Here is a 16,619-nt window from a genome sequence, read left to right on the forward strand (position 1 = left end):
ATACCACCAATATCAGTCCTGAGCAGCTCAAATAAAACCCATAAACCTTTAACCGAGAAGTGTATCTTTGTTTGCAGTTAAACTTTCTGCATTTAGAATTTAAGGAAAGAATTTTGGCTAAAAGGAAATTCTAAACTGGTTAAGGAAATTCTAAGTTGGTCTTTCATTAGATAGAATTAAATGCCAGGGGTTGGGGCTAGCCTCCCTGCATCTTTTGCTGGGGCCGGATATCTATTTGTAAACATAAGTGTAGTTGAACTTAGGAAAACAAATGGGATGGCTGAAGGTTGCACTGGAGAAGGAGAAGGCAAGTGGAGTTGTATAGATGACCTCTAAGCTCCAAATCGGTGATTAAAATCTTAAGTATTTAAAAAGCAAAGGGAGAAGGTGCATCTGGAACTCTGAGACACTGTATTAATTATTCTATTGTCACGTGAACCTTTTAGGATACAGATTGGTATCCTTGGCCTCATGTACGTTCCTCAAAAGTAGCATGTTTTCTGGTCCTCCTGTGTGGATGGAATGAATGTCTCTCGCTCTGCTGGCACAGCAATGATGGAGACACAGGAGCAATATCCTGTTTCTGGTCACATCTGTAAATAAACTTTAGTGAGTTTGGGCTTGAAGGCAAGTGACAGAAACAAAAGGGCACAGAATGTCCCGGTTACTGGAGCAAAGTAGGAAGCAGAGCTGTGGGAACAAAAGGTAAGCTTTGTCTGCTTAACAGTCTTCCCAGACAAATTGTGTTGAAAAATATAATAAGAGTGATTTAGCCTGGGTTCCTCCCTTCACCCCTGCTAGTTTGCCATGGTGTCAAAGAAAACAAAAAATCAATCATTGGAGAATCCTTCCCTGAGCAGTGAAGTCTTGTCAGTCTTCTAGGTTCCTTTATTAAAGCCCTAATACCCATGGGAGGACCCCACCTCATTAAATAATATGTTAGAGAAACGTTACTCTATCAGGTACTCTCTAACAGGTACAGAGAGCTGAGCTCAAGACCCTAAAGGGAAGAGACACAGGACAGAGCTAAGGGTTAGGCAGAGCACTACCACATGGGAGAATGCTGGAGAAAATTCTGTCCAACTTCACAAGGGAGGGTCAACCAGGGCCTCAATTGTATAAAGAGCCTCTGTTGGCTCCCAGTAAATAACTCCTGGCCCAACACAAAGTCACTGTATGTGCAAACATTTTATTCACAGAGCAGTCACTTGCATCAATTATACAATAAAAATGTGCACATATTTGGGGCACTTGCTCTTTAGTATTCATGGGACTTCACATGGTCAGACATTTAGCTAGATGCAAGAAAAGTGATTATCAACTACATACAAAATAAAAAGCGTGAGAGAGACTTCCTCGCTGCAAGCATGATTGCCTCATCCCATGCTTTTGTGAATGGGCATTACTGACTGGCATTCAGACCATAAGTAAATTGGCCAATGAGAACTCAGCAATGCTCTGATTGAAAGCTGATCTCACACACAGAAGAAATGCCAATATGCAAAACCTGATAGCAAGATTTTAAAAATTCTCTAGAGCAGAACGTATAAACTGAAGAATCAGGTAAAAAGGTGAATTCATGGTTATTAGCTAATAATAAGACTATAATTATTGCAAAACATCTTGGACAATGCAGGATGGTGAGTAGGGCTGAAAATGGAAACCAATAGTTTTTTAAAAAGGTAAAAATGAATGACTCAGGAAGAAGGTAACTTTTTTTATATATGACTTTCTTTTAGGGTTCAAAAGCTACTTATAATATTTTTCTCAGCATTGATTTTAAGATTATTTCATTTCTGGAGTCAACCTGGTTGTACATTCAGTGAACTTGATACTTCACTGTAGATCTATTTTCTCTAAAATGTCTAAAAAAGGCCCCGGTGACCCACCATGGTGGGGGGTTCTCAAACTCAGCACTTAATCTCAATTAAGAGATTCAGTGGGGAATGAGCCTTTTCAAAGAAGATACTGAAAACCTAAAATGAAGAAGATAATCTTCTTACGTAGTATGATTCTATAATCAGCTAGTTTGGACTTGGCATTCAAGATGTTGTAAATTCAATCCTTATATAGATCAGTTAGTTTCTACTCCACAAACACTTGTCTGTCCTCACTATGTACCATGATCTCAGATAGTCCAGGCTAAGTCCTGCTGGCCACCTACCAAATGCCATTGTTTAAAGAGAACAGGGCCATTATTTAAGGAAAGTGTGGGTGACTCCCTGTGTGTCTTTAACATATGTCTTCACCTAAATGTGGGTGAGTTAAAGCTTGGTATATAAAGGAAAAAGCATATTATTACTTAAGTAAATGGACTATCTAGGGGATAGAAGCATAAGTTGAAGAATGTGAATGTTTCCACCATTGCTAGTGATTCCCCTGCAAATACGTTTTAATCATATTTGGTATAATTATCCGTGAGAACAGATGGAATGAGATCACAGATAACTCAACCTTCTTGGTAATCAGAAAGTCATTTCTATTTGATTTTGGAATACAATGTTCACCACTCCTACACAGGCACACCTTCTTCATTATGTTCAACTTAACTTAAACCTGTATTTCCATGTCTGCTGGAAGGCATTGGACGTAATCCTTTATGCAATCTCTCTCAAATTTTCATCTTTTACTTTCTTTTAGATATTTTCTCTAGTCTCTTCATCTTTCCACTGTCCCCCGATGCTTGAATCAGGCAGAAATTCACACCATTAATTTTCCAGAGACTAAATGTTACTAAGGGTCAGCATTTCTTTACATGTCTGTTTCCCCTAATGAGGTAAGCTCTTTGACGACAAGGATTATGTATTATTCATCTTGTATTCCCAGGACATAGTAGGTCCTAAATTAATGTTTATTGAATGAACTAAGTATAAAAATATGTAACAACTCATTAAAATGTTTTGCGAGTCAATTCTATAATTTCTTAAACTGTTAGTTTAGCATAAAGCATTACATTGCTCTGGGCAAGCAGGTAAGTGGCTATTTACAAGGCAGATTTATATTTAATTGGATATAATGTATTCTAATGATTTGAATTGATTTGGTTAGTCTAATTTGGATGAAAGACACTCAGTCCATTGGTGTTATTTATTTCCTTGGTGGTAATAAATGAGATTCCTTCTAATACCTTGCTGATGGCAATTTGTGTGTCAGTGGAACAGTCGGAGCCTTTCACTTTTGCAATAATGGTTTAGGGGCAAACAATAGGACCCTTAAAAACCTATCTAATCCAGCTTTATGGCCTTATAAGCTGTCAGGCTCTTCACTTTTTTTGTCATGATGGGAAGACAAGACAGGATGTAAGAAAAGCAGAGAGGGGACCATAGGGCTTAAAGAGCCAAAGGACTTTGAGATCATGTAAATAATAAAATTGGTAGGTGGAGAAACTGCTTTCCCTCTAACCTCTATTTCTCCTTTTTGCAAGTGGAAATATGTGGATAAAACCAAGCAAATGATAAATGTAGAAATTCCTAATTATCTAGTGAATAGCAAGATTGGAAACAATGAAACAATGTCCTAGTCAACTTGTAGAGGCAGAAGGCTATTTTACTACAAGAGGTAAAATTTTGGGACACACTGCACCCACATTAATACACTTAGTAAACTAAAAGTCAAAGGTAGGATCTCAGTGTAAAGGCATTACCTGTGGTGATAAAAATAAAGGTCCAGGGGTGGGCACAGTGGATCACGCCTGTAATCTCAGCAGTTTGGGAGGCCGAGGCAGGTGGATCAGTTGAGGTTAGGAATTCGAGGCGAGCCTGGCCAACATGGTGAAACCCCATCTCTACTAAAAATACAAAAATTATCAAGGTGTGGTGGCTCGTGCCTGTAAACCCAGCTATTCGGGAGGCTGAGACAGGAGAACGGCTTGAACTTGGGTGGCGGAGGTTGCAGTTAGCCAAAATCGCGCCATTGCATTCCAACCTGGGTGACAGAACGAGACTCCATCTCGAAAATAAAATAAAAATAAATAAATAAAAGTCTAGGTAAAAGACTTCGAGTTTTTCATATTGTTTGAAGAGAATTATTTAAATCAGGCACAGCCAATAACAATTTGGACTCAAAATCAAGCAAATTTCTCCCTTTTAAACAGTGTATTAGTAGGCCGAAGCAGTTCACCTTGATTCAATGAACTGAACTGGACTTTGGATTTTAAAATTTACAAAAATCCTCCAAAAAATTCAGACAGACTTGTGAACCAGGAGTCAGGAAAACTGGGTTCAAATGTTGTCCTGCATGTCTTCATGGTACCTGCTCAATATTCTTACCCCAAATATTTCCTTTACCAAAATGAGATAATACCATATGAATACTAGGCAGACAAACTAAATAATAGATAAAAACATGTTGCTCTAACCCTTTGAGAGAAATCACTAAAATATAAGGAGTTTGTATTTTTATTAATCAGAATTACCTACAGCCCTGTATCTAGTTCTAGCCATCCAGCTAAGGATAGATTCAGAAACAGTTCAAAGAAAAGCTATCCTGATGTTAAGAGTTCTAGAAATAGATGGTATTTTTAAAAAAAGTTAAAAAGAACTGGGATTATTTATCCTATGGAAGACATGATTGAGAAAGGATGAAATCATGGTTTAGAATTAGAGCAATATTCCTTAAAGTGTGGTCCCAGGACCTACAACAGTAGCAACCCCTAGAAACTTACAAAAAATGTAAATCCCAGGCCTCTATTCCATACCTGCTGGATCAGTAACTCTGGAGGAGACCTGACAACCTGTGGTTTACCAGCTCTCCAAGGTGATTTTGATGCACAGTCTAGTTGAAGAACCACTTGGTGAATATGAGTAGTGGTCTTGTGGAAAATAGTGAAAATGAATAGTGATACTCATTGAAACAGAAAAGAAGGGTTGGGACGGCTTTTAAGTATTTAATCTTTTCCCCTGTCAAATAAACCAGATAGTAAAAGAGGAAAGTATGCAAGTAACTCAACGAAAAAGCATAGAAACCGTCTAGAAAAGGCTCCTTCTTTCCTTCCTTCCTACCTTCCTTTCTTTCTTTCATCTTTTCTTTCTTTCTTCCTTTTCTTTAAGGAGGGTACAGAATCCATATGACTTCCTACATGAAGCTTTAGATGTAATTTTAACATTGGTTTACTCAAATGAAGTTTTAAGGGAACAATAGTAGCATCAGAAGTAAAGCCTAATATGTACACCAAATTCAAGTAGTAATGGCTCTTAAATAATCCATAATTGGCTGGGCACTGTGGCTTATGACTGTAATCCCAGCAGTTTGGGAAGCCGAGACGGGCAGATCATGAGGTCAGGGGTTCAAGACCAGCCTAGGTAACACGGTTAAACCTCATCTCTACTAAAGATACAAAAAATTAGCCGGTCATGGTGGCAGATGCCTGTAATCGCAGCTGCTCAGGAGGCTGAGGCAGGAGAATTGCTTGAACCTGAGAGGCAGAGGTTGCCTTGAGCCAAGATTGCCCCTTTGCACTCCAGCCTAGGCGACAGGGTGAGACTCCATCTCAATTTAAAAAAAAAAAAAAAACATAAAAAAGAACCATGACTTTTCAGAAAATCAGTGAAAAAAGAAAGATGAAATACCAATGAGAGAAGGAAAGATAGAGAAAAAGGAAAGAAGGAAGGGCAAAATCAAATGGAATTCAGAGAATTGCCAACTCTCAGCACAGGAGTGAGGGCAGGAATGAAAAGGGTGCTTTCAATGACCCAATACACATCACCATGCAACAGCATAGTACATTGGAGCCTTGCTAAGAATTCTGTCTTCTGGAGCCAGATTGTGAAACTGCTTTTTCATGAATTTCAATTCATTTTAAGATTTCTAATTGAGTCGAAATTCCTTGCTATTAATTTCTTTAGGCACTTTGATAGATAAGCCCCTTGAATAGGTGCCAGATCATACCCACCTTATATAGAGGATTGTTACTACAGTGAGAAGCCAAAAACATGAATTTTTTGAATCACATTTACTTTTACTTTATTTTGTGGGATAGGTAAGTTTTAAGGATATGTAGACATGTTAATATCCATAAATAGTATAGACAAAAGATTTCCTACTCTACTTACCCTAAATCTCCTCTTTCAAGTAAGGATAATTATCAACCCAATAAGACAGCAAGAAAGAAAAAATCCAGTTATTTAAAACATCAATGTATGCACTATAGTAATCTCAATTATTCATATACAGAATGTTGCCCCTTTTGATTACCTGAAGCAAAATGTTGATCCCAGATCAACTTTCTTTGGTTATGCATCATTTATCTAGATAGCTGCTTCCTAGCATCAGTAGTTGTTAAGACAAAACAAAACATGTAAATATGAGGCCAATGAAAACAAACAAAACTAACCATTCTAGACTAACTTCTCTTCTTTCTTTTATAGTTATTAGACTAATAGTTTTGAGGAATGACATTTGGAATCCTAACTTCAGTATGTGACTTGACTAAGCTTCTTATGATCTCTTTTTGGTAAGTTTGAGTCAAACATTTGAATAAGATGACTCTGAAAAAAAAAATCTAATTTAGCAGATATCTTAGGATAAAAAAAAATTCAGAGAGGGAATGATGAGCTGAATTTTAGGATGAGGGAAATAGAGTTTGACAGCAGAATGTATAGAAAAGACTTAAGTGTTTTAATAGATAGTAAGATAAGTTGAATCAATACTGATAGATGGTTGCTAAAAAGATTAATAGGAGTTTTATTCCTGGAAATCCAGTACTTAAGGAAAAAATTTTTAAAGGTAATCATCATGCATTTCTTCCCATTTGTCAGTCCACATCTAGAAAAAAGCATTCAATTCAGAGCAGCACATTTAACAAGGCAACCAAACCAATTGAGTGTGGAGACTCACAAGAATGACGAAGGTATGTGAAATAATGCCATGGGAGGAATGACTGAAAGTGCTAAGGGTGTGCAGCCCAGAGAAAAATGACTCTGGATGGAACATGATTTCTTCTTTTACATATCTGTAGGACTGACAAATAGAAGAGAGATTAGACTTAATAGACTTACACTATATCTCCTAAGGGTAAAATAAGAAACAATGAAAGACAATGCCTTTGTGATTCAATATAAAGAAAAAGTATTCGGCAGGTGCGGTGGCTTACGCCTGTAATCCCAGCACATTGGGAGGCCGAGGCAGGTAGATTATCTGAGGTCAGGAGTTTGAGACCAGCCTGGCCGACATGGTGAAACCCCGTCTCTACTAAAAAAAAAAAAAAGAAAGAAAATTAGCTGGGCATGGTGGCGTGTGCCTGTAATCCCAGCTACTCAGGAGGCTGAAGCAAAAGAATCGCTTGAACCAGGGAGTCAGAGGTTGCAGTGAGCCAAGATCGTGCCACTCTACTCTAGCCTGGTGACAAAACGAGACTCTGTCAAAAAAAGAAAGAAAGGAAAGGAAGGAAGGAAGGAAGGAAGGAAGGAAGGAAGAAAGTAAAGGAGGGAGGGAGGGAGGGAGGGAGGGAGGGAAGGAAGGAAGGAAGGAAGGGAGGGAAGGAAGGAAGAAAGAAAGAATTCAAATGATCTGGGTTGTCCAAAAAGGAACTGCTGATCAGGAATGTGGTCCATTATAAGCTAATAGAAAATTCAAGCAAAAGATGAGAATTGGACTAGATGGCCTTTGTGGCTTCTTCATCAGTGAAAGTCTGTGAACCTAGAATTAAAAAGGGAATTTGACTGAAGTGAGCATCTAAGGCACATTCTGAAGACCATATTCATTTTTTATAACATCTGCACCCTGCTCCTCTCTGTTAACCTGGGTATTTAAAATCCAGTGGTGTGTAATCTAAAGACCTTCTCAAAACACTATACCATATTTACATTCAAAATCTTTGTAAAGTAAGAACAAGTCAACTACCTTGTTTCTCTTCCTACTGAAGAGCTGAATCTACTACAGAAGTTGTAAAGGAAATAATTATCAATAGAGTTAGATCTAGAACATAGCACCTTTGATTCATGAAAATGAAACTTTGAACATGTATCTCTTGACCTTCATTGTTTAACATTCCTCCCCAAATTCTCCCTAATGTTGATGGCTTAGTTTATTAATTCAAGTTCGTTGAATAAGCCATAGTCTACAATCACGATAGTAGTTTATGAGAGCAAGTGTTGATGTTACTCTAAGTGCATGGGGAACTTGCAAAGGTCCTTTTCTAGAGGCCTTCAAGATAAGTTGCAGAGGTCCTTTTCTAGATATTGTGATTTATTCTACTATTGGCTCATTCCTACTTTTCCACTAAATCTGCCAGTTATCACACTGTGAGCAGAGTAAGAAAAAACTCTGGGAATGAAGAAATTCTGCCAGTGTCACTTGTGTATTACAATGCTACTGCACTTTTGATTTTCTCCCTCCCACTATTAGTAAGTTATGATATAGCCTCCTCAACACAATACCTAATGCTGAGTACTGTAATAATCATGGTGCACTGCTCACAATCCCTGTGGCAAGCATTTAAACTGCTCTAAGCACCAGCAAAAAAAAGAAACAAACATTTCTTTTGTGGTTCCTTTTAGTCCTTGAATATATCACAATTTAACCCTAATCAGATTTACCTGATGTCAGGAAATAACCTGGGACTTTCGGCAGTCATTATCCTAAAGGGTAATAATCAGAAGGTTGAGAGGAAAAACTTAAGATGGCACTTATCTAATGGGCTAACTTAGGTGACTTAGATAATTACATACAAAGGGTATAACCAGAGCCAAGTGTAATGTCCCATGTGATTTTTACTAGGAGAGACTAGTCTTAATAATTTCATCTTTGGACAACCCTCCTTTCTAAGCATGTACCTGCCACTTAGGGATCCCCAACCCAACACGCTGAGGCTCATTTCATCATCATTACAGCTCTAACCCCATTGTAAAAATTCACCAGGCTCTTTTAAGCCAGGATAACAAACTTCTCAAAGTGTTGAAAAAACTTGGTGGCTGATATATGCATGGACTAAGTTATGTATATAGGTTAATAAACACACACACACACACACACACACACACACATATCTTTTAGGACTGGTTTGCCTGAAGTCTTCACATCATGGAATGTCAAATGTCAAATGTCTTTAAAATATGATTATCGGCCAGGCACGGTGGCTCATGCCTGTAATCCTGGCACTCTGGAAGGCTGAGGTGGGTGGATCATGAGGTCAGGAGTTTGAGACCAGCCTGGTCAATATGGTGAAAACCCGTCTCTACTAAAAATACAAAATTTGAGGTCAGGTGCAGTGGCTCACGCCTGTAGTCCCAGCTACTTGGGAGACTGAGGCAGAAGAATCACTTGAACCTAGGAGGTGGAGGTTGCAGTCAGCCGAGATCATGCCACTGCACTCCAGCCTGGGTGACAGAGTGAGACTCTGTCTAATATATATATATGTATATATTTATATATATAATGTATATGATATATATGTGTGTATGTGTGTGTGTATATATATTTTTGTCTGATTCTCCTAAGAGAGAGTAAACTGGCAGAGAAATAGATAATAATTTGACATTCCACATTGTTGTTATCTATATATAGTGTTGTCCTTGAGGTTAGCAGATGCCAGAATTCCTAGATCAATTAAATAGAGCACCCTTTGCCCACAGCTTCCTTTGTAAAAGCTGAATATACTAACGGATTTTTCAAAATATCTATTTTTCATTTTTAAAAGTATCCCTATTTAAAATGTAGGAGTCTAAAAATATACACAAACCAAATGTTGATTCATTGTAGGAGTTGCATGTTATGATTCCCTCATTGCATCTGGTAACTGCATGTGGTTAGCTACACTTGGTACGACTGGATACAGCTTGACATATTCTGGGATTTATTAAAATGTAAATGACAAAGCAGAAAAGAATGTTCAGACAATTGGATTACTCCATTGACTGAATGTTCTAATACTGTATCTATTTTTGTCAAAGCAATGGTGGTTCCTGCTGTGGAATGCTGAATGGAATATTCCATTGCAGGGCATGGGGAGAACTTGAATAAAGGAAATTGAAACCTAACCATTTAATTTTTAATTCACCTCTCTAAAAGCAACACATTGCCAATACTTGTAAAAGAAATTATGATAATTTTGGCACACAATTATTGGAAGATCATCACTTTCAACTATTTATTCAGTGTCTATTATTGGTTCTGTAACTTCATTCATGAAAACAATGATACATTTGCTTGTTTTTGCTCTTGGCCTTGGCTTGTTTTCGTTATGAGCATTATGTGATGAGCATGAATATCTGTGATATGGCAGTGAATATGCACAATCCAAGAGAGACATTTTCCTGATGGGAACTGTTCTTATTTGTTCCAGAGAAGAGAAGGCTGGGAGGTAGTTGTCTTTAAGGACATGAAGGGATTGAGTTTAAAAGAATGGAGGCCGGCTGTTCTTTCTCTCCACAGGGAACAAGAGAAAATGGGATTAAACTACAGCGTGAGGGATTTGGAATAGAAATAAGAATTTCCCAACTGTGTAGAATCTCAAACACTGAAATGCATTTTGAAGGAAGTATGTGGACGTTAGTTTTATTTCGATGCCTTTAAAATATGGAACGGCACATTTTCACTATGTGGTTTTATACGGACGAAGAAGAGCAGATTTGATGACAGAGTTCCGGGATTCTCTTGATCTATGAGTAGAATCTAAAAGTGGTGCATGGTGGTAACTATGAGAAGTAACTATTTTTTTATAGTGGTTATTTTTTAATGTCAACTTTTCTCATGGGGACAGACTGTCAATTTTACCTGTACAGTGAAACATGAAATGGAATGGAAGGTAATATAATAAGTTGGGTGGGGACAGATAATGTGGGAGCACAATGCAGTTTTTAATTTTGTCTTCCCACTACCATTTCTGCTATTGAGTAATTTAAGTTTAAAGGCAAAATATTCTTCTAGTGGAGTTTGATATATGTATATTGATTTTTGAATTTGTAAAAATGTGCTCAGGATTCCTGGGGAAATGAGCATCTCCTGCACCCTCTTTATGGACACACACACACACATATATATGTATACTTTTAAGGAGTTGCATTTTCACATTTGATTCGCAAATTAGCAGAATTATTTGAGTATATGGGATTCAAATTGGTCCAAATTCAATTTTGCTGTTAAAAATTATGACCACAGTGGATATTGGTCTTGACTTGAAGATAATTATATTTTCCACTTCCCTGAGATAGTTTAGTGTAGCAGAAAGAGCGTTGTGTTAAAATCAGAAACTTGGGGGTCAGGTCTTATCTCAATCATGACCTGGCTGTTTGACCTGGACAACTCAGTAACTGTTAAGTATGAGTTTATATTCTGAGGAATAAACAAAAATGTGTTAAACAAATGGTTTTCATTCTAATATGCTATCAGCTATTGATACCAAAAACTCTCGATTTTCTGAGCTGAGTCTAAGATTATGTTCCCATAAGTCAATAGTTCTCAACTTTGGCTGCACATTCTGATCTCCAAGGGAGCTTCAGAAAATTCCAATTCCCAGGCCACATTCACACCAATTAAATCAGAATCTGACCTAGGTATCAGTATTTTCAAAACACCCCAGGTGGTTACAATGTACAGCCAAGGTTTAAAACTCATGCTTTGGATACAGTGCAGTAAGGAACTGAAATAATCATATTAGTGTTATCTATTATGAGTGTGAGAATTGTGTCCATCTTGTTCCTTCCTGTATCCTCAAAACTGAACAAAGCGCCCAGCACATAGTTGGTGCTCAGTAAATACTTAATAGTTTTAGTAAACTTTGGCCAATTCCTAAAAGATACAGGATGTATCAAATCAGCTACCTCCTTTAATCATTTTTATGTTCATCTCATTCACTTAATAAGAGCTCAATTCTCTTCTTTTTTTTGGTCTGTGTAAACATCAAATGAAAGTGAAATAATAGATAATCTTTTGCTGCAATACAATTCACCTATCCTCAGGACGAAATTGAAAAAAAAAATTATCTATCACATTCTCTAGAGAAGGGGCCCTTTGGAATCTAAAGACATGTCTACTACATGACTCTACACATCTAAGTGAAAATTAATAAAACTAACTGTCTCTATGTGTCCAGATGTGATATTCATTCAGCAGGCATTTTTGAAGTACTTTTGATGCCAAGCATTGTGGTAGGCTATTGTAGACTTTCCTGACCAGAGTTTTATGCTAGAATTGAACCCTAATGCTCTGAGCATCTTTACACGTAATGAATTATTTTCCTTCCTTTGCATATAAAATTGTATTTTTAATATATCATTCTTGGGAGAATTGAAAAAATATCATTCAAATCATCTTTGTTCTCTGTGGTTCACATAGCAAACCCCAGTTAAGAAAGGGCTGCAAGTCTAGAGGATAAAATAACAAGCAAAACGTAGCATTTATCCTCTAGAGTGGCACTGTCCAATAGAACTTTCTCAGTGATAGACGTGTTCTATATCTGTGGTGTTCAACAGAGTGGCCACCAGTTGCATGTGGCTGTTGAGAACTTGAGATGTGAGCAATGCAACTGAGGAACTAAATTTTTAATTTTACTTAACATTAATTAATTTAAATTGAAATAGCCACATATAGTGAGTGGCTACCTTGTTGAATGGCGCAGTTCTAGAATCTCATGTTCAAATATGAGCACGACACTGGATGATAAGTGCTAATAAGAGGTAAGCTCAGAATGACATGAAAGCACCTAGGTGGGGAAGCTAGTCTTAGCGGTGGTAGAGGTTGGGGTGAAAACTTTCCAGAGAAAATGACTTCTAGGATGGGATGTAAAGGACGAGCGATGGAGTTTGGAAGGTGTAGTGGAGAAAGTACTAGGTAGAAGCTGAAGTGTGTGAGAAAGCCCAGAAGATAGAGGGAACATTAAGAAAAGGCAGGTGGATGGCACGAGCCTGGAAGCACAGAGGGGCTGAAGAGCTGATGAGTCCAGAGAGGACCATTGGAGCCAGGATCAGGGCATGAAGGGTTTTAGGTGTCACGATATCTCAAGGGCAATGGGAAGCCAGTGAAGAGTTTGAAGTCATGGAATAATACAATCGTATTTGTGGTTTAGAGAGATTTCCCTGGCTGCCCCTTGGCAGTGTGAAGAGGAAAACTGGAGACATGGTACGTAGTCCAGCTGAGAAATGAGAGTTGTACTTTAATGCAGTAGCATAGATGGAGAGAAGTAGACATATTTGAATAACAGAAAGAGAAAAAAATCAAAAGATTACCTGAGTGATTGACCATGGCTGGTGGAAATGGGAGAGACAAAGGACCAGACCTTGATTTTTGACTTGGGAGATGACAGTACCTTTTATTTAAAGGTAACATGGGATCCTTTAGAAGTTGTTTCTACATTTAAATTTTCCTATCACATTAGCTGACTTGTTCCTTGTGGATCCTGAAACTACCTTTGATATACACTAGTGAAAACAAATACATTATAAGAGCATTTCAAGAAATCAACACAAATTCACAGTTGATGCAACATTGCTTTTATTGGGGGTTAGGAACATATGACAAAGTCATGTAAAATGTCAACAAAGTCACACTTTGTGCTTGGCTGCTCTTTACAAAAAAAAGCCCCATTTATTTATGAACTCATTTAATAAGAACTGTATGAGATGTGGCCAACAATTATCATGGTGAAAACAGGACGGCCAGAGCCATGAGGAGATCTATGTCTGACAATGCTAGCGAGCTAAGTGGAAATTTACCATAGTCAAATATCAGATATACCCACACATTTAGATGTTTGTCCATAAGTAGACCCAGCTTAGCTGACTCCTTTGAGACAGAATTGTGTCTTGAACCTCTGTTATTCAGCTAACCACATTATTAATCATTACTAAATGCCAGTCACATGCAAAGGGGATGGATAAGAAGAATGAGATTTGCTCAATTTTAGCTTTTTATGGCTGAAGTATTTTTGAGTCAGTTACATGGATACGTGAGGATTATAATAGGAAATGACTGAATATTTTTAAAAACATAAGTACTATGGAAACAGTCATGTATAAACATTTGTGCAGAAGCACTTACAAACATATACTGTGCATAAAGTTGGTTAAGAAGATGCTCATTAGATATGATTTATGCAGGTGAACTAAGAATTTGAAATAACTTAAAAACACCATTGAAGACATTATACACATAAAACTTTGGACATTATGCATTCTTTTGGGGATGAACCACTGACAACTTCTGGACTTCATTGCTAGCTATTTTTTACATTAAGATGGGAAACCAAAGAAGTGCAGAACAGAAGCAATCCACTAGGAACAAAGCTCCCTGGTTACTACTTACAGATAGACTGTTTCCACTCATCAAATTGAAGTGCATACTTAATTTAGGAAGGGCAGACTAGTGCAAGAGCTACTGATAGTGAACTGGAGGGCCTGGTTTCCATCCCTTACTCTGTCACACCCCAAAGTTCGATCTTCTGTAAGTCACTCTAAATTTATGGCCTTTAGATTTATTGTCTCTATTAAAAAGGGCATTGCAACAAGTGACTTAAACCTCCCCCTTTTTTATTCTCAAAGATTTGGGATTTTATGGAGACAAAAGTGAACAATCTCATCAAAGTCTTGCAAAAAAAAAAAAAGTCTGAAATGCCGATAAACTTCATTCCCCATTTTTTTTCCAATTTCTATTATGAAAATACATTCTATCACTCTCGTGTAATTTTAACCAGAAGATTGAAAAGTTTTAGGTGATTATTAAATGGAATAGCTATTTGTTTGCCATGGAAAAATATCAAGGAATATAAAAAGGGGTAATAATTGTGACATTGATTACAATATTGCAACTTAGCACTTTAGATCATGAGCTTTGCGATTGCAATCCTGAATGTGAGCCCTGTATACGGCACTTTGGCAAGTTTTCTTGCCTGTAAAATGGGAATAGTAATACCTATTTTGCTAGGCTGTTGTAAGGATTAAGTGAGTTAATATGTAAAATGCTTAACAGAATTCAATAAATACCAATTATCATTAAGTTAATGGAAAAAAATCATAGTTCTCCATATTGACACCAATCTCCCTTACTTACTTTAATGGAAGGGAAATATGATAATAATTCTAAGGAATACCTGGGGTGAGAGACAGGAGGTGACAGTGCAAAGTCTTTTCCAGATATGTATAGAGAGCTGCTGAATGTCTAGGTTTAAGTCAACAAGATGTATATATTCCTTTCCTCCTCCAATGACATCCACCTAAAGAACTCCATTTCCTCCTTCCTTTTCATTTATCTAAATCTTTGACATCACTCAAGATTCATCTCATATTTTCCTCTTTTAAAACTTTCTTCCCTAAATAAGCCAGTTTTGCCAACTTGATGGCAAACTCCCCAGAACTCATCTTTTGCTTGGTTTTGTTTTTGACCTGACCCTCTACTGACCCTATCTGTTACTTATCTTTGCAAATGTTTCTATAACTTTTTCTAACTAGATTTAAACTCTTTAGAAGCAGTGTTTTTTATCTGACAGAATCTAGCTTTCTCAATAAAAAAAATAATAATGATCGATTGGTTAGTGTCAAGTGGACCAGTGTGGTACTATGATTATTTTACCCTTTGAATAGCCTCTGACTACTTTATTTTAAAAGTACTTTTTATTCTGTAGGTCACTCTTAAGATCCAACCCAGTGTGTGGCTAAAAATCATTCTCCTTGTAGGATTAATTTTGTTTCTTAAAATATCAACACATTTGTGCAATTTGGGATTTTGGAACAAGTGCATTAATAAGCATATTCGTACTAGGAAAAAAATGAATGTCACATGAATTTAAGTACAAACAGAGGAATACACACGAGGAAGGGAAAGTTCTTGTCTCATAAAAATCTAGATGTCATTATTGAGTTTTTCTGTTTCTTGAAAAGATTGTCTCTTGTTCTGAGAGTTCTAGTGGCTGAAGCTGCACAATTTGGGGGTGTTGCTTAGCAGAGGAGGTGTCTTCAGGTGATCACTTTCTTTGTTTCAACTTCATAGTTGGTTTGAGAGTCCATCAATATAGCAGTCTCTTCAGTCTTTGTCCTTGAACTGGGGAGACATTCCTGAGGAGGGGGACTATAGGACCAGCTGAAAGGAACATCAACACAACTAAAAAAATAACAGAACATGTCACAGAAAGTTATCACATTGACTCTTTAATAATAATAAATAAATGTAGTGATACTTTGGGAACCATTTTCACTAGGAAAATGCCATTGTTTTACATTGTTCCCCTTGCTAAAGAATCAGTCAGCAATGGCATTGCCTGAGTGTGTGTGATACACCACTCTAATGGCTCTGGGAGAAAATGCTGTGTAAGAAAAGCTTCAGGTTTATCCAACAGGGGACTTGCTGAAATAGGACACATAGGGAAAGAACAAAAGAACACAAGACATTGAGGACACATTCAAATAAATCCAAGGAGTGAAAACAAAGTGAGATAGCTGTGAGTACATAACTGCGTAGGAATGCAGGGCTGAATGAAGTCACTAGGATTGTTAGATGTTGTCAATTCCTTGTATTTGTCTTTGTATTCCCAGTGCCTGGCACAGAACATGGTATGGAAAGAAACAAAATTAAAAAAAAAAGAGGGAAGGAAGGGAGGGAGGGAAAAGAAGAACGAAAGAATGAAAGAAAGAAAAAAGAAAGAAAGAAAGAAAAAAGAAAGAAAAAAGAAAGAAAGAAAGAAAGAGAAAGAAAGA

General features: G+C 37.3%; 1 long non-coding RNA gene across 1 annotated transcript in view; it reads right to left on the reverse strand.

Annotated features, from left to right (window-relative positions):
* Window positions 1-13,401: 13,401 nt before the first annotated feature.
* The window catches only part of LOC105528273, an 11,640-nt gene continuing 8,422 nt past the window's right edge, over window positions 13,402-16,619 (reverse strand). Inside the window, exon 2 of the long non-coding RNA XR_001004335.1 lies at window positions 13,402-16,026. This is a non-coding gene — a long non-coding RNA (uncharacterized LOC105528273). The remainder of the gene's footprint in view (window positions 16,027-16,619) is intronic.

The sequence above is a fragment of the Mandrillus leucophaeus genome, unplaced genomic scaffold, assembly GCF_000951045.1.
Source record: "Mandrillus leucophaeus isolate KB7577 unplaced genomic scaffold, Mleu.le_1.0 Scaffold71, whole genome shotgun sequence".
NCBI classification, from domain to species: Eukaryota; Metazoa; Chordata; class Mammalia; order Primates; family Cercopithecidae; genus Mandrillus; species Mandrillus leucophaeus.